General features: G+C 47.0%; 1 protein-coding gene across 1 annotated transcript in view; it reads right to left on the reverse strand.

The window, feature by feature from the left end:
* LOC122928585 (E3 SUMO-protein ligase ZBED1-like) overlaps positions 1-22013 on the reverse strand; it is a 51851-nt gene extending 29838 nt beyond the window's left edge. Inside the window, exons 1-2 of the mRNA XM_044281566.1 lie at positions 21893-22013; positions 21669-21757 (exon numbers count right to left, since the gene is read on the reverse strand). The gene's annotated coding sequence lies outside the window, so the exon portion shown is untranslated. The remainder of the gene's footprint in view (positions 1-21668; positions 21758-21892) is intronic.
* Positions 22014-23948: the final 1935 nt, after the last annotated feature.

Consider the following 23948-nt stretch of genomic DNA (forward strand, 5'->3'; position numbering starts at 1 on the left):
TCATCCGTATTTTTTGCAGATCCGTTTTTTTGTGGACCGCAAAATACATATGGTCGTATGCAAGAGGCCTAAGGAGGCAAACAATGTCTACACCAAGGGTACTCAAGTACTTTTTGTAAAGGTCCACATACCTGAGCCTGCTGAAGGTCCAAGCTGCAAAAGAAAAAATATATAAGGTGGGACAACACCATTTGTGTGTAGCGCTGCAATATTTTTATTTTATTTAATTTTTTTTACTATAATCCACACCTCCAAGCCCTCCTAATCTCCTTTCTGCCAACCAAAAAGTAAGAAAGTCCTAACAATAAAGATGCCCCTTTAATGCCCCTCAGGCGGTATGATATCCCCTTAGTGCTCCTCAGAGTGTGATACCCTAAGTGCACCCTCACAGCAGGGTGATCCCTTGGTGCCCCCACACATTATGATGATCCTTAGTGCCCCTGACACATTGCATTGCCTCCTTTAGTTCCTCCACACAGAGTATGAATACCCTAAGTGCCCCCTCACAGTAGTAATGCCCTCTCTGTGCCCCTTTCACAGTAGTAATGCCATTTTGTGCCCCCTGCACTGTAATCCCCATTGTGCCCCCTTAATAGTAATTATGCCCTCTGTGACATGTGCCCCCTTAATAGTAATTATGCCCTCTGTGACATGTGCCCCCTGCCAGAGTAGAAAATGCCCATGGTGCCCCCTCCCAGAGTAGAAAATGCCCATTGTGCCCCCTCCCAGAGTAGAAAATGCCCATTGTGCCCCCTCCCAGAGTAGAAAATGCCCATTGTGCCCCCTCCCAGAGTAGAAAATGCCCATTGTGCCCCCTCCCAGAGTAGAAATGCCCATTGTGCCCTCAGAGTTAAAAAACAAGCAAAAAACAAACACAGTAACTACTCACCTTGTCCGTTCCTGAAGCTCACAGTCCTCTCTTCCCTGCAGGCACAGATCTCTCTGCAGCACTGTGTGGGCTGAGCTTATGCAGATTTCCGGGCTGCGGGCTCCGTCCACACAGGCTGGCAGCGCGATCTTTGCCTGCAGGCCGAATGGTGAAGCAGGGAGAAGTCTTCCTGCTTCATCATTCAGAGCGCAGACGACCTGAAAAAGGGGAGGAGCGCGGGGAGCTGAGCGGTGAGTCCGAAACTCCCTGTTCTCCAGCAATGAGCGCTTCCATCTGTATTGATGGAAGCGCTCAGTACTTCTGGACTCTGGCACCCCCTGAAAGCGGAACCTGGGGCGGACTGCCCTCCACTTAGCACTCCACTGCAGGGGTCTGAACAGCTTACAACCGTGGGCCGGATTTGGACCGCAGTCCGCCAGTTGAGTACCCCTGGTCTACACAAACCACAAGGCGCTTGACAATTGGCTAGGACACAGACATCCAGCTACATGATGTCCACGTGGTCTGCAGACCAATCTCTGGTTAACACCATGAAGAGGCCTTCTCAAGGGAAAGTCAAACCGGTCCAACTCCTGGGATTACGGTATGGGATGGCATAATGTATGGTAGCCAGACCCTTCTAGTCTCCATTTCAGCTATGCTAAGTCAACCTGCACACAATGCAGACTGTGCACGTTTTTTCTGTGCAGATTCTCGTGTGAAAAACTAGGAGCATTATAGAGTACCAGCAAAGTGTATGTCACATAAAGTACCATGTACACTTTGCTTTTTTCTTCTGTGTGGAAATTGACCTGCAGTGACTTTTCCCTCAGATTTCAAGGTTATGGAGTGTATATGCACACTACATATAAAACACACAATGTATGATGCCAGGCTATGCAGCTAATGGCTATGGTAAGCTGAGAACACCCAACCAGAGTTATAATGTATATCCGGCGGGACAGTCCTGGATCATACTGGCTGTCCCACGGTCCCGGAACGGCAAAGGTATGTCTCGCTCTCGGCTGACTGTAATGGTGAAGCAGTAAATACTCACCTGGTTCCTCTAATGATCACAGCTCAGATGCCGACACTCCCCAGCAGCAGCACGATGTACTGTCACACATAACGCTGCTGGCTGTGCAGGAAGAATGGAGGAATCAGCCTCTGCTTCTCCTACACAGCAGTGCAATGTGTGACCGCATCGTGCTGCTGCTGGGGAGCGCCAGCTTCTGAGCTGTGATCAGAGGAACCAGGTGAGTATTTACTGTTTGCTTGTTTTTTACGTTCTGTGATGTAGGCACATGTGGCCATAACTACTGTGAGGGGGCACATATCTGGCCATAACTACTGTGAGGGGGCACATATCTGGCCATAACTACTGTGAGGGGGCACATATCTGGCCATAACTACTGTGAGGGGGCACATATGGGCATTACTACTATGTGCTGGCACAAAGGGGGGGATAATTACTATGTGGGGGCATTAAGAGGACTGAGTGTGTATAGTTCTGCTTTGGGCAGAGTTAGAGGCATGGCCTAGTATAAAAAAAAATTGCTGTGGCATGCACGCTGCACATGTTGTCCCTCTTTACAATTTTCTAAAGTTGGGAGATATGTAACATGCACACATACACACAGTGTATGATGCCAGGCTGTGCTGCCAATGGCTGTGGTAAGCTGAGCGCACACATATATATATAACTCAGGTGTTTGTGTGTGTGTATGTATTGTAAGGGATCGCTCTCTCTCCGGGGGTCGCAATCACAGACTTCTCCTCTGACAACAGGGTTCAAGTCCAAAAATTGGATTTTTTGTACTCACCGTAAAATCCTTTTCTCGTAGTAGGCATTGGGGGACACAGCACCATGGGTATATGTCCAACTACCACTAGGAGGCACTAGACACAAAAAGTGTTGGCTCCTCCCAGGTGGGCTATACCCTCTCCACAGGCACGAGGCTATTCAGTTTGTACCAAAAGCAGTAGGAGAGAGAAGAAAAGCAAGGAACCAACAACTCCCGTACCGGGAAAGATCAAGAGACCAGCCCGGAGAAGCGGAAGAAAAAACATAGGGAGGGATCTGTGTCCCCCAATGCCTACTACGAGAAAAGGATTTTACGGTGAGTACAAAAAATCCAATTTTCTCGTGCATGGCATTGGGGGACACAGCACCATGGGACGTCCCAAAGCAGTCCCTGAGGGAGGGAAAAGAAGAGACGCGCCACCGGTTGGGCATACAGGTGCAGGAGAACCATGTGACCCAACGGGAAAAAACACGAGATGGGCAAGAGGTTCCATAACAAGGAAGAAACCTCAGAAGAAGCAGGGAAGACTGCCAGCACCCCAGGACAAATGACTGGAAGAAAATCCCAAATGCAAGAAGGTGGCAAAAGGAAACAGAGCGCAGCCAAGGGCTGGAGAAAAAATTAGGACAGCACCGCGTGGTGAAACTACCCAACGCTCTACATTGTTCCAGACCCAAAAAACCTGTGGCCATCCCCTGAAAGGCCAGGGGAGAAAAGAAACAGGGAAGCACTGAAAACCAAACGAGTGGGGGAGCCATAGCAAGGCTCACATGTGAAGGGAGGGGACTCCCCTCACCGCAAGGCCAGGAAAGAAGCTAAGCGCCCCATGTAAAGGTGAAAACCCAAGGCTGCTAGAGGAAACCGCCAACCCTGGAGAAGGAGGGGGTTGTAGGTAAAAAACCAGGAAAAGAACGATAGCTCCTGCGTCCCCAAAAACAGGAGACGAGGCGCAAGCCTCCGAAAACAAGATATCACCGTGAAGCGTAAGACCAGAGGAAACACTGGGCATGTGAAGTATCATGGAAAAAAGAAGCCAGATACAGGCCAGGCAACCTCGGCAGGACACACTGGACTGAGAGACATGGGAGTAGAAGGAGAGCACTCCAAAAAACCTAAAGAGGAAAGGTCCTACAACAGGAGGAGGTCCCTCCCGAAGGAGACCATACGGTGGAACTGCAAACCGCAGCACTAAACCACTCAATACCAGGTACTTGACGTGGGAGGCTGGAAAAAGAGACACAAATCCCAAGAGGACCTCAAATGAACAGGGACAGGGACTCCAGAAAGGAGTACCCAGTATGGGCTCACAAGGAACCAGAAGCTGAACCACCAGAAGACAACGCAAGCCAGAATATCCAGGAAAGGCGAAAAGAAACCACCATAGGGGAAGGGGCATTGGCCATGGACAACTAGCCTTACCAAGAATATTGACCAGCAAACCTTAAACATTGTCCCAGAGAGGGCAAGTACAGCAGCTCGGGATGTACCACAAAACGACAGACATCCATATGCATAAGGAATGCAGAAGTCGCCATGAAAAAACCGGGGTAGCCTACATAGAAATGTAGAAACCAGCTGCGACCGGCATACAGAAAACTTCCAGGGGGGAGAAAGCACCAGACAGGTGCAGACGACGGCAAGGTCCAAGAGGACTGCCCCTCCGCCATGTAGCACAACTAAGCAGAAAATACAAGGGAATACCGAAAACACCTGGACCCAAAAGGAACTACGGGGCCCTGTCCGATACCAGAGCAATCAGCTGAAAATTCAGACAGGTGTGTGTGGCGCTCAGAGGTCCTGTCCTTGACCCATCAGGGAGGACGTCCAGCAATGATAAAAGCCGTGGACCCAGAAGGATTCCGTGTGGCGGACATCCAGCGATGACAGAAAACCGCAGCCGCGGCCGATGCCACCAGCTACGTGTCCAAACAAGGTAGAAGATCCAGTGGAGATCCTTGTACTTCACCAGGAATGGGCCGCTCAGCAATTAGGAAACAACGCGAGTACTCCCCTATAACATGGGGTAACGCGGAGCACAGCATACCGTAGTACCGTAAAGAGAAGGCAAGAGCAACTACAGCACGAAGGCCAACAACCACCTGGCCACGGAGTAGGGAGCGTGGTTGAATGAGGACCACCCGCCGGATCAGACAGATCAGTCATATACTGGAGCTACCAGAAGTAGCAGTAGACCGACAAGGTGGGGGTTGGGCTGGCCCACACCTGCCAGACATGGAAACCATGCACACGCTGAACGAAGGGGGCCTGGTGCAGACAGTGCCTTGAGAGGTAGAAGGAGACCAATGAGCGCGACAGTAAAGGAGTGGCAGATGTATGGAAGAACCAAATGGATGGAACCAACATCCGCAGCACAGATTAGAACCCGTGGGCAGAAAACACCCAGTGATACAGAAACTGTCTGAGCTACAGACCGCACCACAGGGCCCAGCGCTTGGGGTACTACAAACACACGCCTAAAATATGGGCAAAGTGGCTGCATGTTGCCAACTAAGGAGAGTGGAAACATAGCCACAGCATCTGGGAATGAGACAGCATACGGAGGGTACAGGTACACAACCTGTAAAGTAGAAATATGGCTGTGTTAGAGGAACTACATTTAAGATCGAAGCAATGTGGCCGCATGGTGCACCCTAGACCCAGAGAGGTGCAACAGCAACCGCGTTAACAATGGAACCCAGTAGGGCCGCACGGTACCACAAAGAACAAGACAGGTGCACACCACAATCAGGTAGGTGCAATGGCAACAGAAACAGGGCCGCATAGCACACCCTAGAAGCCAGACAGGTTGAACGGCTGCAGCATCGGAGACGGTTCAGGGACTCTACCCATGAAGGGAGTAAGATGGCCGTTTGGTGCACACTATGATGAGGTAGGTGCAATGGCCACGGCAATAGGAGGAGGCCTCAATATCTCGTCCTGTAAGGAGAGAAAATGCCACATGGAACACCATAAAGCCGGACAGGAGGAACGGCTACCGCATCCGGAGATGGCTCAGGTACTCCACCTGTTAAGGGATCAAGGCGGCAGGGAACAGACAGGTAACTGAACCGGACAGGGGCAATTCTACGGCAATTGAAAGTGGCCTCTATATTCCGCCCGTAGGGAGAAATGTTGCCGCATGGAACACAACAGAGCCCGCCAGAGGTATCGGCTACAGCACCGGTGATGGCGTAGGTACTCTACCTGTGAAGGAAGCAAATTGGCTGGGAACAGACAGGCGCAATTGCAGCGGCAATTAAAGGCAGCCTGTATATCTCGCCAGGAAGGGAGAAATAGTGTCGCATGGAACACCATAGCGCCAAGCCAGGGGAATCGGCTACAGCATCAGGAGATGGTGTAGGTACTCCACCTATGACAGGAGCAAAGTGGCTGGGAACAGACAGGTGCAATTGCAACGGCAATTGAAGCGGCCTGTATATCTCACCCGGAAGGGAGAAATAGTGCTGTATGGAACACCATAGAGCCAGCCAGGAGTAATGGCTCCTGTAGGTACACTACCTAAGAAAAGGGGCAAGGCGGCTGTACAATTGCTCTGAACTCACCAACCTACAGGAGGCGATAGCCGAGCTAACCGCTTGCCCAGAACAGGAACTCCCTGTAATGAGGTAGAGTGGCGAACACCAACACCAGGATGGGAACCCCACGGAAACACTCTCAAATGTGTAGAGGATAACCCCTGGTATAGGGGAACCAGGAAGGCTTGTCAGGGACAGCCTATGGCAGTGGTGCAGGAACCCCCCTGTTAAGGAGAAGGCGTACGTATCAGACACCGGGTAGGTGACTCAGTATGCTAAACACGGGGACGGCTGCCTTACCTGTGCGGTCAGGGGAGCACCATCCGAAAATCCACTAGAGGGGATACCAACCCTGTTTAGGTAGGAGAGGTTCCTCCGTGCACGTAGTCTTGACCTCCCAGAGGGCTTCTATATGGAGGAAGACCGCCTGATGCTCTGTTCCGAGGGAATCGGTGCAGAGGTGTCCCCAGAGGCAACGGATGGGGTGACAGGAAGGATTCGTCACCAGCCTCAGGCCTGTCCTGGGGGGGATCCGAGGATGCCGAGGAGGGGTGGGACCCCGTTGAGACCACCCGAGGGTGTACTGTGAGCTACCCCTCGCCGAACCCGGGTGCAGGTACCCCTAACTGAGCATGCCCCATCTGCAGGGAGGACCCTGGGAGGGCAGAGGTGGCCGCAATTTGGGTTGGTAGCGTTCCAGCGACACTGCCAGGGAGAGTCGGCCAAGGTTCCCATGGCATTGACACGGAGGGACCCATTCATGGGGAACCTACACAAAAAGATTGTTCAGGGAAAACAATGGGATCTGGGAAGAGGTACTGCACACCAGCAGGGACAGGATGACCACATGGCAGCCATTGTAGACAGCGGACGCACGTGAAAACACGTGGCGACCGAGGAGCTGTTGGGAGAAGAGATGCTCAAAAAGCAGCCAGCAGAGGCTGTCTATCCTGACCCGGACGCAGTGTTCCCCCAAAGAGGTGCAGCAGCAGCTGTTCCCCAAAAAAGAGGTGGTCAGTAGGGCTGCAGGGGACATGAAGCAATCGAGGGGTTAACCACCCCCTCCAACAGAAAAAAACATGTTAGCCCAGGAAAGGGTGAGGAGATAGCTCCTCCCGAGGGCCGGGCGGGGCTCAGAAAAGCCCGGGAAGCAAGGGGGAGGGGCCGGGAAGATTGCGGCCTAGCAGGCCCAAAAGCCGGGGCCTCGATTTATGAGGCGGCCGGGAATGGAGCAAGGGGGGCGGGGCGAACCGCGGCCGACAGAGGGCCCACCGAACCATAAAAATAGGTGAGTAGGGTAGGGGGGGAGAAGCGACACCTGGGGATAGGCAGATCAGGGCAAACAGAGCACCTGGGAGCCGGGGACAGGCCATAGAAGATGAGGCCTAGTCCCGGCAGAAGCCGGGGACTAAAGTAGCGGGGAAGCCAGGGAGAGACTGTGGCCAGGGAGGAGAGAAAAGACCAACCGAGGGGGAAAAGAAGGGAGGAAAAAAATGAATATAACCCCCCCAGGAGGGGGAGGGGGTTGGCTAGGAGGAACGAAGAGGCTCCCCAGGACCCCCAGCTAAGGTGGATCCCATCCCCCTGGCCACAGAAGGGAACCTAACCCTGGGGCAGGGACACAGGGACAGGGGAGTATACTCACCATCCGATATACTCACCATCCGATGTCTTCGGGCGCAGCACGGTCACCCCTTCGGCAGACTCAACACGGGAACCGTGGGAATGCCGGCAAGCCACTGCGGATGCAGTCCGTGGGGACTGGGTGACCGGCGAGGGTACCGAAGTACGCGCCCGCAGGGGGGGCAACTAAAGTGGAACACGATGGAGCCCCAGCCTGCAGCAGGTATAACGGTGGAAAAAAACCGACCTGCGGAAGAGAGAAAAAAAGAATAAAAATAAACAGCAGAACCTGCAAAAAAGCAGGACAGGTCTGCCTCCTACGGACACTAGACTAAAACTGAATAGCCTCGTGCCTGTGGAGAGGGTATAGCCCACCTGGGAGGAGCCAACACTTTTTGTGTCTAGTGCCTCCTAGTGGTAGTTGGACATATACCCATGGTGCTGTGTCCCCCAATGCCATGCACGAGAAAGGTGCTTTATTTTGGCACTTTAGCACCATCACACACAAACGAAAATAAACACCTGCCCGTCTGGGCTCTACCTAATACACATGTTGTCTCTACCTCACCTATAGAGCGCAGTTCACACGCGGGATTAGAACCGGCTTCCTCAGCCATATACGGCCCAGCAGCCTCCAGGCTGTGACCACACCAGCGCCCTTGGGGGGAGATGGTCCAGAAGTCCTCCCGACTGACCTTCCGACCCTCTTTCCATAGGCGTCATTAGGACCCCCAAACTTCAAGCTTTACAAAACCTTGTGGCCCCTCAGCCCTCCTGGCTGAGACCACATAGAGTCTCTCAGGCTTCCTCAGCCTTTCCCCCCTAAGTCATACACAGAGGGTTGTTTTATCCCTCCTTGATTAAGGCAGCAGGCTTCACCTGCTATCACCTCCGGCAAAAGGCAATACATGTAGTGGAAGGGTGTGGACTGGCAGATCCCACTACCAAACCTATTCTCCAGTCTACATGAAATCCAGGCCAGAACAACATCTAGACAAAACTGTCTCAGCAAACTACACTTTGCTGAAACCACTGCAGCTTTCTGGATTTCAGTTCTCACCCAGCTGAGGTATCTGGGTGTGATATACACACCTCCCAGCCCTTATACTGTACACATCACCACAGTAGAATATATTATATAATATATACACATCTATATACACCCACACAGTGTATGATGCCAGGGTGTGGTGTACTCACATATACACACACACACACACACACACACACATAGGGCGATATTTATCATTAGCTCGAGTCAAAATAATGTAGTGAAAAAGTCGCAAATATTTGTGCAATCGCTAAAACTGCACAAAAAATTGCGACTTTTTTCTGAAAGTGGGCATGTTTTCTTATGTAACCTAATCTCTAGATAGATTTACTATTGTGACAATTTAAAAAGTCGCAAACAATTGCCACAATTTCACTCCAGTGAGGACCATGCTTATCTTACGCGACTTTTTTGTAAAGAAGTGCGACTTTTGTAAAGCCGCTTACTGAAAGATAAACTGCTACCGTCAAACCACATTTATCACAGTATTAGGCAACATGCACACGACCGTATGCGTTTTGTATAGCTGGCCTAACCCAGGACTAAATATATGTCACCAGAGGGGGCAGACTAGTGACCAAAACCAAAGTGGGGATGGACTTATTGTGGTATATGAACCTCCATCAGCCCCTATTAATCAGTAGTCCGGTTACTAACATCGGTCTATGCTCCCACATGGGACTATATAAAACAGCTACCCAATTGTGCCTCTTATAGACTATAAAGCTCTCCTCTCCATAGCTCAGGGACAGCAGTCTATCTTTCGCTCTACGCGTTTCTCTGGTGACTATTATTGCAACCAATTCATCAGGAGCGCTTACGGACACACACAAACAAACTGTGCTGGCACGCTCTGGTGCATAGCATGCAGCGCATAGCCTGCGGCACTGGGACGGCCGTAGAGCGGCCGCCCTCCACTGTCGCTGAAAAAGAACACCACGCCCCCTACGCCGGACGTCATCTCGCGAGAACCAATAGCATCGGGGTGCCGCTAACTACGGACGCGCCCCTGTCCTGCCTCTATACAATATTCTCGGAGGCATAGAAGGTAGAAAATGTTAATGAAGTGACTAATAATAATTAATAAAAATGTATTTATTTAGCGCTACAATATTCCGCAGCGCTTTACAAGTTCATAGGGTTCATATACAAAACAAAAATAACTGGATAATTTGCAACTAAAACACTAGGAGTCAGGGCCCTGCTCGCAAGAGCTTACAATCTATGAGGAATTGGGGGTGACACATAAGGTAGTTGATTTTGATAAGTAGGATTTGAGCCATTATTGAACTGACGGGAGTGGTGCCAGCCGATCTGCTTCGAGGATCGAGTTTAGGCCAGAGGAGTTGGTGGGGGGAGGTTTAGTCGGGGAATAGTCAGTTTAGGTAGCTTGATAAGCCTGCCTGAAAAGATGTGTTTTTAAGGCACGTTTGAAGGTGAAGAAGTTGTGGATTGACCTAGTATTCCGGGGCAGAGTATTCCAGAGAGTAGGTGCAGCTAGAGAAAAGTCTTGAAGACGGGAGTGAGAGGTACGAATTATGGAGGTTATTAATCTTAGGTCGCTAACAGAACGGAGAGCAGGAGTCGGGTGGTAGATGGAGATTAGGGAGGAGATATATGGAGGTGCAGCACTGTGGAGAGCTTTGTGCGTGAGGGTGAGAAGTCACTGAATAAAGCTGGTATATGAAATGAAGTCATTCAGTCCACGCGGTTTCACTGTCTGTAACATGAATGTCCACTGAGCCTCTTTGCGAAGGATGAGATTGTCCACATCTCCCCCTCGCGCAGATGTTCTAACATGCTCAATTCCTTGAAATCTAATGCAGTCAGCAATGTCAGGATGTTGTTTCAGGATGTGCTGAGCAATTGGTGAATCAGCTTTATTTGAGATATCACATAAATGTTCACCAAGGCAACGCCTAAATTCGCACTTCGTCTTCCCTACATATTGCAATTTACAGATACATGTTGCTACATAGATCACCCCACATGTTCTGCAATTAATGATGGACCGGATCTCATATCTCTTGCCAGTGGTCATGCTCACCACGTCCTTCCCTTTCTTGAAGACCTTACACGCCACACATCCACTACAATTAAAAAGGTACCTGATGGTCTATTGGGCAACCACGTTTCCGATACTGAGGTAGAGAAGAAACTGTGAACCAATCTCTCAGATTACCCCCTCATAACATTCCGCAGAGGTGGTAGTCTCCCACCAAGTGCCCCACTACCGGATCACACTGTAGGAGGCCCCAGTTATCCTTGAGAACCTTGCGTACTTTCCTATGCCCTAAATCAAATGTAACCTATGATCCTCGCCTTAGGGTCATCACTAGTAGCCACTTTTGGATGCAGCAAACTCTCTCTGTCGCAAACTCTCCCAGAGGCATGATGATATGTTTGCTTCAATGGTTCTGCTGGGTAGCCTCTCCGACTGAATCTAGTTCTTAGATCATTCGCCGCGGTCCTAAAATCAGCCCACTTAGAGCAATTCTGCGTTGCCCGCAGATATTGTCCTTTGGGGATGCCACGCTTCAATGGGAGTGGATGACCACTATCCCATTTGAGTAGAGTGTTAGTGGCTGTCTGTTTTCTAAACATGTTGGTAGCGATTGTCCTATCCGGACCAATCTTAAGGCACAGATCAAGGAATGTCAGTTTAGCGTCATTGATCTCTCTGGTGAAGTATAATCCTAGATCATTCTTATTAAGGATAGAAACAAACTCTTTAAATGCTGAGGCAGTATTATCCCAGAGAATAAACACGTAGTCGATGAACCTCAGCCACAATGTAATGGATGAGGCCCATCGACTCATGTTTTCCCCAAAGACGACCTGTCTCTCCCACCAGCCCAGGTATAGGTTGGGGCACAGGGACTGCTCATCGCCACACCCCTGAGCTGGTGGAAGACCTGTCTGTCAAAAAGGAAAATATTGTTCTTAAGGACAAAGTCCAGCAACTTGATGACAAAGTCATTGTGCGACGTTAAATGAGCCCCCCTTTCGGCCAGGAAAGCCCCCACAGCTTCACATCCTCTCTCATGCGGGATGGAACTGTAGAGGGCCTCCACATCCAAACTGGCAAGGAGTGTGCCACTCTCACATGTCACATCATTTAGACGCCTCTATTGAGTCCCTTACGTATGAAGGCAAACTCAACACGAAGGGGCGCAGGATCACATCGACATAGTTGCTGACTCTCTCGGTAAGGCTCCACACTCCCGACACTATAGGCCTGCCCTTAAGGGGATTAACTTCTTTATGTATTTTAGGCAGAGTGTAAAACACTAGGGTAATAGGGTTGTCAGACAGCAGTGTATTCATCCCTGCTCACCAGGCCTTGTCTCTTCGCCTCCCCTAGCATTTGTGTCAAATTGATTTTGAGGATATCAGTAGGATTACTCCGAAGTTTGGCATAACATGATCTATCATTCATGATGCGTAGACACATCTCCCTGTATGCTCACATCCCTAGGACCACCACATTTCCTCCCTTATCGAAAAGCTTGATGATGATTGTTTTGTCCTTTTGCAGCAATTCTAGGACTGCAGAGTCGCCAGGGGTAAGATTACACCGTCCCCGTTCATAAACATGCAGCGTGATATCCTTTACCCAGGTAAATGGGTTATACCTACATATTGGGACAAAAAGACAACCCCTTGCGTAAAAGTTCCATCTCAGTTGCTGACAGGACTCGATCTGACAAATTAGTCCTCAGCATATCCGAGTGGAACTATTGTTTTTTTTCTGTTCCTTAGGGGGTATTCTGTACCCATGCCTAAAAATTCCTGTAAGTCCTGCCTCTGCCACGATTCCTGTTACGTTGCCAACCTCGTCCCCTGCCTCTTACTTCTGGTATTCACCGATGTAGTTGCTGTATTCTCACCAGCTAATTCACCCTCTGAGAAAATCTGTCTCGCATTTCCACATTTGTTTTTTACTTTTTCTACCTGTGAAGCCAAAGACAGTACCCTCCTTAAAATCACGGGTATCACGCACAAAGTTTTCTCTCCCTAATGTATCCAGTAAATCTCTCTACTGATTGCTGTAGTGCACTTTCCCTTTTTTCAAAGTCCGGAGATTGTGTAAATTTCTTCGCTACCTCAATCTGTGCCTGCAGGTCGTTGGTGGTTTTAGCTAGAATGTTTTCCTCTTTCTCTAATAATAATAATAATAATAATAATTTCATAAGACGGAGCGAGGATACAACCGATTCTCTCTAACATTTTTTCATAAGTTCCTGATTTGACCCTAGCGTTCGGCAATACAAGATTTCGCAGCCCCCTAGGAACTATTTTGTTCTTAAGGTACGTCTCTGGGGTCTGTATCTCCCACCATGACCGAACATGGTCCTTACACACTTTTGTCAAATTTTTTAATACAGAGGAAATATTGTCCGACTGTGAGGACATAGGCAAATCCCGTTCAGAGAATACTTCCCGTGGGTTACCCAGCCAGTAGTCAGAGCTAATATCACTAGATTAAAAAAAAAAATAAATGCAATCACTTATCTAAAGCAATACTGAATCCAAAAGGAGTTCACCAAATAATGCTGTAAGTAATAGGCGACTACCTGACAATAAACGTTTCACTATGATATTCGCGGTCGCTAAAATGTTCTTTTTTAGATAATTTAATAAAAGTTACGTGTGGAAGTTCTCAAATAACATATAAACTAGACATGTACGGGTTTAGCATAAATTTATCAGCGTCACCTGTCATTTGTCACATCACATTTGGAAAGCCAAACACTTTCTCTGTCGTGGCACTGACCTATTCGCATTCAAGATTGCTGTAGTATTTTTTGCCCCTGTGGCAGTGATTATTGCCATATGGACATTATTTTGCTCTCCTGTGTTGCCAAGCGTCTTGCTTGGCAACCATTCACATATGCTAGTTTGAGTGTTTTTTATTGATGTATATACATCCCCTAATAGGGCTGCTGGCTAAGTGTCTTCAGTGAGTATTACTATACCTAGTAGTTAGTAGAACCACCCATTAGTCACTTCATTAACATTTTCTACCTTCTATGCCTCTCAGAATATTGTATAGAGGCGGGACAAGGTCGCGACCGTAGTTAGCGGCACACCGATGCTATTAGTTTCCGCGAGATGACGTCCGGCATAGGGGGCGTGGTGTTCTCCTTTTCAGCGGCAGTGGAGGGCGGCCGCGCCACGGCCGTCCCAGTGCCACAGGCTACGTGCTGCACGCTATGCACCAGAGCGTGCCAGCACAGTTTGTGTGTGTCCGTAAGCGCTCCTGATGAATCGGTGGCAGTAATAGTCCCCAGAGAAACGCGTCGAGCGAAAGATAGACTGCTGTCCCTGAGCTATGGAGAGGAGAGCTTTATATAGTCTATAAGAGACACAATTAGGTAGCCGTTTTATATAGTCCCATGTGGGAGCATAGACCGATGTTAGTAACCGGACTACTGATTAACCGCCTCCGGACTGCCTAACGCAGTGATCAGTGTAAATCACTTTTTATTTTTTTTCCACTGGTATTGACCGATAGGTTTTAGGATAGTTTAGGCCCCTTGGTTAGGTAGTTAGCGATCGTTAGAGCCCAGCCCACCGCAGTCACTGATTAGCGTATCGCTAATCAGCATTTATACTTTTATAGTATCGGTAAGTGATCAAAACTGATCACAGTCAGATCTATAATAGTATTAGTGTCACCTTAGCTCGCCCTCCACCCAAAACGCAGTGTTTGCCCGATCAGACCTGATCGGTTGCCCACACGTGCATTTACCCACGCCCGCCCCGCTGCAGTGACAACATTTTTTTTCTTTTTGATCACTGCACAATCACTTTACAAGCGCTGCGGCGATAAAAAAAAAAATCAGTTTTGATATTTTTTATCAATTGCAGCGGCCACCGGTACTTCGCTAGCCTCCCATTTGTAAGACAGGCTTGCTTTTTTTCTTGGGTAGTCTCAGGGAATACCCCTAAATTTAGTAGTCCAAATGTCAAACAAGGGGTATTCTTCTGAAGAGTCCTACAGGCTTCTTACCCAGTCGGATGAGGAATGGGAACCTTCATCTGACGAATCCAGCGGGTCAGAATATGAACCTGTAGAAAGCAGTGGCAGTCTGACCCAAAGTTCGGACGAGGAGGTTGAGGTCCCTGATAGCACTAGGCGTACCCGGCCCCATGTTGCAACACCACAGGTTGCGCAGGATCCGCTTCAAGGGCAGCAGAGTGGGGCTGGCGCTGTCGGATTACGTAGTGAGGCATACACCAGCAGCGCAGCCCACCCTGGACCTAGTACCAGCACTGCCGTACAACATGGTGAAGTGGCGAGCACCAGAAGGGCAGTTGAAGCTGGTACGGTGGCACGTGCAATAGTTACCCCGTCGCAGCCACCGCACAGACAGGCCCGTAGAGCCCCTGAGGTGCTGGCAAACCCCGATTGGCAGTCCCCAACTTCAGCCGCACCATTAGTTCCCCCTTTCACCGCCCAGTCTGGAGTTCGGGTTGAGACAGCTCAGATCGGTTCGGCCCTGGGATTTTTTGAGCTGTTCTTGACTGCGGAGCTCTTGGACATAGTCGTGGCAGAAACAAATCGGTATGCCACTCAATTTATAGCCGCCAACCAGCCTTTCCGGGGGAAACCCGCCCAAGTTTCCGAATTTAAAATTTTTCTGGGCCTTCTCCTCAACATGGGTCTAACCAAAAAGCATGAATTGCGGTCATATTGGTCCACAAACCCAATTCATCACATGCCCATGTTCTCTGCTGCCATGCCATGACCTAGTCGCCGGGGCTTCCCCCAACGGCTCGTTACCACCCGTCTTGCAAGGGGGGGAGAGGGCTGCCTTGTGTAATGAAGAACTGCTCGTGGTGAAATGGAGAGACAAGCGTGACGTTTACATGCTCTCCTCCATTCACGCAGACACGACAATACAAATTGAACGAGCAACCAGTGTCATTGAAAAGCCCCTCTGTGTCCACGACTATAATTCGCTCATGGGAGGGGTGGACTTCAATGACCAGATGTTGGCTCCTTATTTAGCTTCCCGACGCACCAGACGCTGGTATAAGAAGGTGTCTGTATATTTAATTCAATTGGCTGTATATAATAGTTTTGTTCTCTACAGTAAGGCTGGGAGAACAGGATCCTTCCTCAAATTTCAGGAAGAGATCATCGAGAACCTCCTGTATCCAGGAGGTTCCGTGGCCCCATCCACCAGTGTAGTGAGCCGTCTACACGAGCGACATTTCCCCAATGTCATTGCTGGTACCTCAGCCCAACCATCACCCCAAAAAAGATGTCGTGTCTGTAGCAGGAGTGGAATAAGGTGTGACACCCGCTATTTCTGTCCTGACTGCCCTGACCACCCTGCCCTATGCTTAGGGGAGTGTTTCCGGAAGTACCACACACAGTTACACTTAGCATAGGGATTGCATCTCAGAGGACAGGCACACAGGGCTATTACGGCCCATTCACTCACAGCTGCTGCAAACCTCTCCTTTCACCTGGGACAAAGTGCATAATGTACTTCGCCACATCTTTGGGCGATTTGCGCTTTGCAAATTGTCCCATGGGGAAGGAGAGGTTTGTCCTATAAAAAGGTAAAAGAATAATAAAATCACCAGTAAGCAAAAAAGTTTACATTCTGTTCAAAAAGTTAAATAAAGTTTATATGTTCCGTTCAAATGTTATTATAAAGTTAATAAATTTATTGCGTTGTGGCCTGTTTTTTTCTTTACCTTCCAGGTGGACCAACCAATCGACTAGCTGCAGCACTGATGTGCATTCTGACAGAAGCATTGCGCTGCTGTCAGATTACACAAAAGTCGGTGTATGTGGCGCTGCAAGACGAGATTTCTCCTCTGCAGTAAAAGATACGTTTGCCGAGGCATATGAGCTGAGGGGGCGGCGGTGTTCATATGCTTTGGCAAACACTTTGTATATAAAAATAAATAAAAATCCAGGCAATGATTTATTCATCCACATCGATTGATTTGAATGGCGAAATCGGGTTTGCCAGGGCATACGAGCTAAGTGGGTATGGATGTTGGGCGGAGCTCCTATGTCCTGGCAGACGCCTTTCCCCTCCTCTTTTTTTTTGGCAGAGATTTTTTCATCCACATTGATCGATGCGAATGAAGAAATCTGTGCCGTTCATTTTTTTCTTTCAGCCCAGAGGCTGAACGGGAAAAAATATATCTCATTACCTGTATGCTCAAATAAGGAGAATAGCAGAAACTCCTAATGCTGGCCATACATGTAATGATTGCGGAGACCCTCAAATGCCAGGGCAGTACAAACACCCCACAACTGACCCCATTTTGGAAAGAAGACACCCCAAGGTAGTCAATGAGGGGCATGGAGAGTTCATAGAAAAAAAACATTTTTTGGCACAAGTTAGCGGAAATTGATTTTATTTTAATTTTCTCACAATCAATTTCCGCTAACTTGTGCCCAAATTTTTATTTTCTTTTTTTTACTCATTGTGATTTCAAACTACTTCTCACACATTAGGGCCCCTAAAAATGCCAGGGCAGTATAACTACCCCACAAGTGACCCCATTTTGGAAAGAAGACACCCCAAGGTATTTTGTGATGGGCATAGTGAGATCATGAAAGTTTTCGTTTTTTTGTCACAAGTTAGTGTAATATGAGACTTTGCAAGGAAAAAAAATAAATACATTTTTTCCGCTAACTTGTGACAAAAAATAAAAAGTTCTATGAACTCACTATGCCCATCAGTGAATACCTTCCGAAATAGCGTCATTTGTGGGGGTTTTATACTGTCTGGGCATTGTAGAACCTCAGGAAACAGGACAGGTGCTCAGAAAGTCAGAGCTGCTTCAAAAAGCGTAAATTCACATTTTTGTACCATAGTTTGTAAACGCTATAACTTTTACCCAAACCATTTTTTATTTTTTTTTATCAGACATGTAGAACAATAAATTTTGAGAAAAATGTATATATAGATGTCTTTTTTTTTTTTTTTTAATTACAACTGAAGGTGAAAAATTTCATTTTTTGCAAAGATTTCGTTAAATTTAGAATAACAAAAAAAGTAAAAATGTCAGCAGAAATGACAGCTCTATTAGTGAGAAGAAAAGGAGGTACAATTCATTTGGGTGGTAAGTTGCATGACCGAGCAATAAACTGTGAAATTAGTGTAGTGCAGAATTGTAAAAAGTGGTCTGGTCATTAAGGGTGTTTAAGCTAGGGGGGCTGAGGTGGTTAATGGGGGCTGATGGAGGTTCATATACCACAATAAACCCATCCCCCCACTTTGGTTTTAGTCACTATTCTGCCCCCTCTGGTGACATAGTTTTAGTCCTGGGTTAGGCCAGCTATACATGTTCAAATGTAGTGGGTGGCACACAGGTTAGCGTGCATGTCTAGTTTATATGTTATTTGAGAACTTTCACACGTTCTTTTTTTTTTAGATAATTTAATAAAAATTACATTTTAGCGACCGCTAATATCATACTGAGTACATGTATACTAATATATTATATATATATATATTTTACACACACACAGTACAGACCAAAAGTTTGGACACACCTTCTCATTCAAAGAGTTTTCTTTATTTTCAGGACTATGAAAATTGTAGATTCACACTGAAGGCATCAAAACTATGAATTAACACATGTGGAATTATATACATAACAAAAAAGTGTGAAACAACTGAAAATATGTCATATTCTAGGTTCTTCAAAGTAGCCACCTTTTGCTTTGATTACTGCTTTGCACACTCTTGATGAGCTTCAAGAGGTAGTCACCTGAAATGGTTTTCACTTCACAGGTGTGCCCTGTCAGGTTTAATAAGTGGGATTTCTTGCCTTATAAATGGGGTTGGGACCATCAGTTGCGTTGTGGAGAAGTCAGGTGGATACACAGCCGATAGTCCTACTGAATAGACTGTTAGAATTTGTATTATGGCAAGAAAAAAGCAGCTAAGTAAAGAAAAACGAGTGGCCATCATTACTTTAAGAAATGAAGGTCAGTCAGTCCGAAAAATTGGGAAAACTTTGAAAGTGTCCCCAAGTGCAGTCACAAAAACCATCAAGCGCTACAAAGAAACTGGCTCACATGCGGACCGCCCCAGGAAAGGAAGACCAAGAGTCACCTGTGCTGCGGAGGATAAGTTCATCCGAGTCACCAGCCTCAGAAATCGCAGGTTAACAGCAGCTCAGATTAGAGACCAGGTCAATGCCACACAGAGTTCTAGCAGCAGACACATCTCTAGAACAACTGTTAAGAGGAGACTGTGTGAATCAGGCCTTCATGGTAGAATATCTGCTAGGAAACCACTGCTAAGGACAGGAAAAAAAGCAGAAGAGACTTGTTTGGGCTAAAGAACACAAGGAATGGACATTAGGCCAATGGAAATCTGTGCTTTGGTCTGATGAGTCCAAATTTGAGATCTTTGGTTCCAACCACCGTGTCTTTGTGCGATGCCGAAAAGGTGAACGGATGGACTCTACATGCCTGGTTCCCACCGTGAAGCATGGAGGAGGAGGTGTGATGGTGTGCAGGTGCTTTGCTGGTGACACTGTTGGGGATTTATTCAAAATTGAAGGCATACTGAACCAGCATGGCTACCACAGCATCTTGCAGCGGCATGCTATTCCATCCGGTTTGCGTTTAGTTGGACCATCATTTATTTTTCAACAGGACAATGACCCCAAACACACCTCCAGGCTGTGTGAGGGCTATTTGACCATGAAGGAGAGTGATGGGGTGCTGCGCCAGATGACCTGGCCTCCACAATCACTGGACCTGAACCCAATCGAGATGGTTTGGGGTGAGCTGGACGGTAGAGTGAAGGCAAAAGGGCCAACAAGTGCTAAGCATCTCTGGGAACTCCTTCAAGACTGTTGGAAGACCATTTCATGTGACTACCTCTTGAAGCTCATCAAGAGAATGCCAAGAGTGTGCAAAGCAGTAATGAAAGCAAAAGGTGGCTACTTTGAAGCACCTAGAATATGACATATTTTCAGTTGTTTCACACTTTTTTGTTATGTATATAATTCCACATGTGTTAATTCATAGTTTTGATGCCTTCAGTGTGAATCTACAATTTTCATAGTCATGAAAATAAAGAGAAGGTGTGTCCAAACTTTTGGTCTAATATATACACACACACACACACACACACACACACAAATACACACACAGACAGTGTATGGCGGTAGGCAGTGGAGCTGCACACACACATATTTTATGATGGCAGACAGTGGTGCTAAGTACATTCTATAATATATATATATATATATATATATATATATATATACACACACATATACACATACACACACACACATATACATATATATTGTATGATGGCAGACAGTGGTGCCCAAACAGTTCTAATTATATTTCATCAGTCCACAGAACACTATCCCGAAACTGTTGTGGTTAGTCCACATGACTTTTGGCATACTGCAGTCGACTCTTCTTATTCTTTGGAGACAGCAAGGGGGTGCGCCTGGGAGTTCTGGCACGGAGGCCTTCATTACGCAGTGTGCGCCTTATTGTCTGAGCTGAAACTTCAGTACCCACATCTGACAAATCTTTTTTCAGTTCCTCAGCAGTCACACGGGGACTTTTCTCCACTTTGCGCTTCAGGTAGCGCACAGAAGTCGAAGTCAGGATCTTCTTTCTGCCACGACCAGGTAGCGTTTCAACAGTGCCCTTTGCCTTGAATTTGCGAATGATGCTTCCTATGGTGTCTCTTGGTATGTTTAACATCTTTGCAATCTTCTTATAGCCATTGCCCTTCCTGTAAAGAGAAATCACCTTTTCTCTTTTCTTCCTGGACCATTCTCTTGACTTCACCATGTTTGTAAACACACCAGTAAATGTCTAGAAGGAGCTGAGTATCACAGTCCTTTTAAATCTGCCTAATTGGTGCTTATTATGCTTGATTGCTGCTCCTTGACATCCACAGGTGTTTTCAATACTTGATCGAAAACACTTGAATGAACCTCTGTTCTTAAGAGTGGTAGTCTTTAAGGGGTTGAATAATTGTGTCAATGAAGAAATCACAGAAAAAAAAACATTTAATACTGTATTACAAAAACAATTGATGTAATTTTAGTTGCATTTGGTTCTTTAAAAAAAAGTCCTTTTAAGATTTCATTCTGAACACAATTTTACAGCATTGGGGGTTGTATAATTTTGAACACAACTGTATGTGTGTGTATATATATATATATATATATATACATACATACATACATACATACATACATACACACACACACACACACACAAGAAAAATGGCGGCACTGGCTATAATTAGAAAAAAATGGGTGCACGTTCCTGGGGAATCGACTTCTTACCCCACCAATGTATCCAGAAAATGGACGGCACTCCAGTTAGACGAAATTAAGTGATTCCTTTATTTAACCATCCGGTGCAACGTTTCGGCTCCAAAATTAGCCTTTTTCAAGACTTGAAAAGGGCTCATTTTGGAGCCGAAACGTTGCACCGGATGGTTGAATAAAGGAATCACTTAATTTCATCTAACTGTTGTGCCGTCCATTTTCTGTATATTATATATATATATATATATATATATATATATATATATATATATATACACACACACACACAGCGTATGATGGTAGACAGTGCTGCTGCAGCAGGCGGTCACAGTGGAGGCAGCAGCTCCTGCAGTAAACTCCCAGCACTGATGATTTACACACAGCTCTGAATAATCAATATTTGCAGATGCAAATAGGGGGGACATGATGTCTTGAACCCACTATTTACATGCACAAGTACTACAGTTATTTTTATTACTCACCTGGATTCAGATGGGGATGGCACTGGCAGAAGACACCACTGGAGAAACTTGATTGGAGGAGACAGCAATGGATGATCACATGAAGGTACCTATAAAAGAAGAGAAAAGGCCATATGCACTCAGGTAAGTGGCAGTGAAGAAACCTGGAGGAAGAAACATAACCTGCACTTACAAGAAAAGGGAAGATTTACTAAAACAATTAATAGAAAAAGGCAGAAACTTACGGTGGGGAACAGTGGCTCTGTAGCTGTGTTCAGCAGGAACGATCCAGCGCTGAGCCTGCTCTTCAATCAACTAATCCGGTCTGAGCACCAGCCTTCTGCAGGAGCGCAGAGCTGGACAGAGGATGACATCATCGCTGTGCCGCCTCCTCCTCCCCTGCCATCAGAAAGAGCTAGGGGAGAAAAAGGAGCTCCTCACCGCCTCTAGATTCAGCAAGACTCAGGGTAAAAGATAACCCTGCGTCAGCCAGCACCAGGAACAGGAATTCATCTTCTCTTCACCACCCGACCCCAGCTTCCAACCGTGCCAGGAGCGCAACCAATGCCCAGGAGGTGAGACCCACAGATCCTAGTGGCTGGCACTGTTATTAATACAGATATCTTATCTGCTGAAAAGGGTCATTTATTGAAAGAATTGCTTTCATTCATGTCCAACAAAGATACCATGAAAAGTCCTTCCCCAGGCAGACATGGGATATTGATAGCCACAAACATATTGTTTTTGTGGTTTCCATTTTGCGCTCCGCATGCGGAACCATTCATTTCAATGGTTCCGCAAAAAAAAAAAGGAATGTACTCCTTTAAAATGGGGGAAAAATGCCCCTGCGTCTTATGGGGCGAATGCTGACATTTTTTACATTGCAGACTGCGATGTATATGCGAGCGGGGAGGGACTGGGGGGAGGAGGAGCTGGGGGCCGGCAATTGCAGCGGGGCGGTGCAGTCACTGGACTATAGCGCCGCCACTCCAGTGCTGGACTATACAAATATAAAATGTCTCATTCAATTAAAAGTGATTAACCATGCCCCCCCACTCCTAATATTACCGTACATCCTAACCGCTTCTGTACAATGCAGGCAGGCAAGCCGGACGGCCGGTGGGTCATTTACTGACGTCACTTGCCTGCGCCGCCTACTTTATGAATGAAGCAGGAGGCGCAGGCACGTGACGTCAGCCCCAGTTACAGGAGAAATCAATAGTCAAAAAAAAAAAAGTTAAGGTGAATGTCCCCCAAAGGTTTTGTATGACCTTATGGGGGACGCAAAGTGTAAAATAAAAAATAAAAAAGTGAAAAAAAAATTATTTCGAAAATGCTATTATTGTGTTAAAGTAAAATAAATACATAAAGTAGACATATTAGGTATCGCAGCATCAGTAACAACCTGCTCTATAAAAATATCACATGATTTAAACCCTCAGGTGAACACCGTAAAAAATAAAAACAGTGCCAAAAAAGCAATTTTTTTGTCACCTTACATCACAAAAATCGCAACACCAAGCAATCATAAAGGCATATGCCTCCCAAAATAGTACCAATCAAACCGTCACCTAATCCCGCAAAAAATGATATCCTACCTAAGACAATCGGTCAAAAAAATAAATAAAAATATGACTTTCAGACAATGGACACACTAAAATATGATTTTATTTTTTGCTTCAAAACTGCTATTGTGTTAAAGTGAAAGTAGACATATTAGGTATTGCCACGTCCGTAGCAACCTGCTCTATAAAAATAGGCAGGCTGTAGATCAGATTTTTTTTTTTAACCCCTAACAGGTATATTAGACGCTGTTTTTATAACAGCGTCTAATATACCTGCTACCTGGTCCTCTGGTGGTCCCTTTTGCTTGGGTCGACCACCAAAGGACACAGGCAGCTCAGTAATAAGTAGCACCAATCACCACACTACACTACACCCCCCCCCCCCTGTCACTTATTAACCCCTGATCACTCCATATAGACTCCCTGATCAGCCCCCTGTCATTGATCACCCCCCTGTAAGGCTCCATTCAGACGTCCGTATGTGCTTTACAGATCCACGGATCTGAATGGAGCCTTACAGGGGGGTGATCAATGACCGGGGGGTGATCACCCCATATAGACTCTCTGATCACCCCCCTGTAAGGCTCCATTCAGACGTCCGTATGTGTTTTACGGATCCATGGATCGGATCCGCAAAACCCATACGGACGTCTGAATGGAGCCTTACAGTGGGGTGATCAATGACAGGGGGTGATCACCCCATATAGACTCCCTGATCACCCCCCTGTCATTGATC

The sequence above is a fragment of the Bufo gargarizans genome, chromosome 2 (genome assembly GCF_014858855.1).
Source record: "Bufo gargarizans isolate SCDJY-AF-19 chromosome 2, ASM1485885v1, whole genome shotgun sequence".
NCBI classification, from domain to species: Eukaryota; Metazoa; Chordata; class Amphibia; order Anura; family Bufonidae; genus Bufo; species Bufo gargarizans.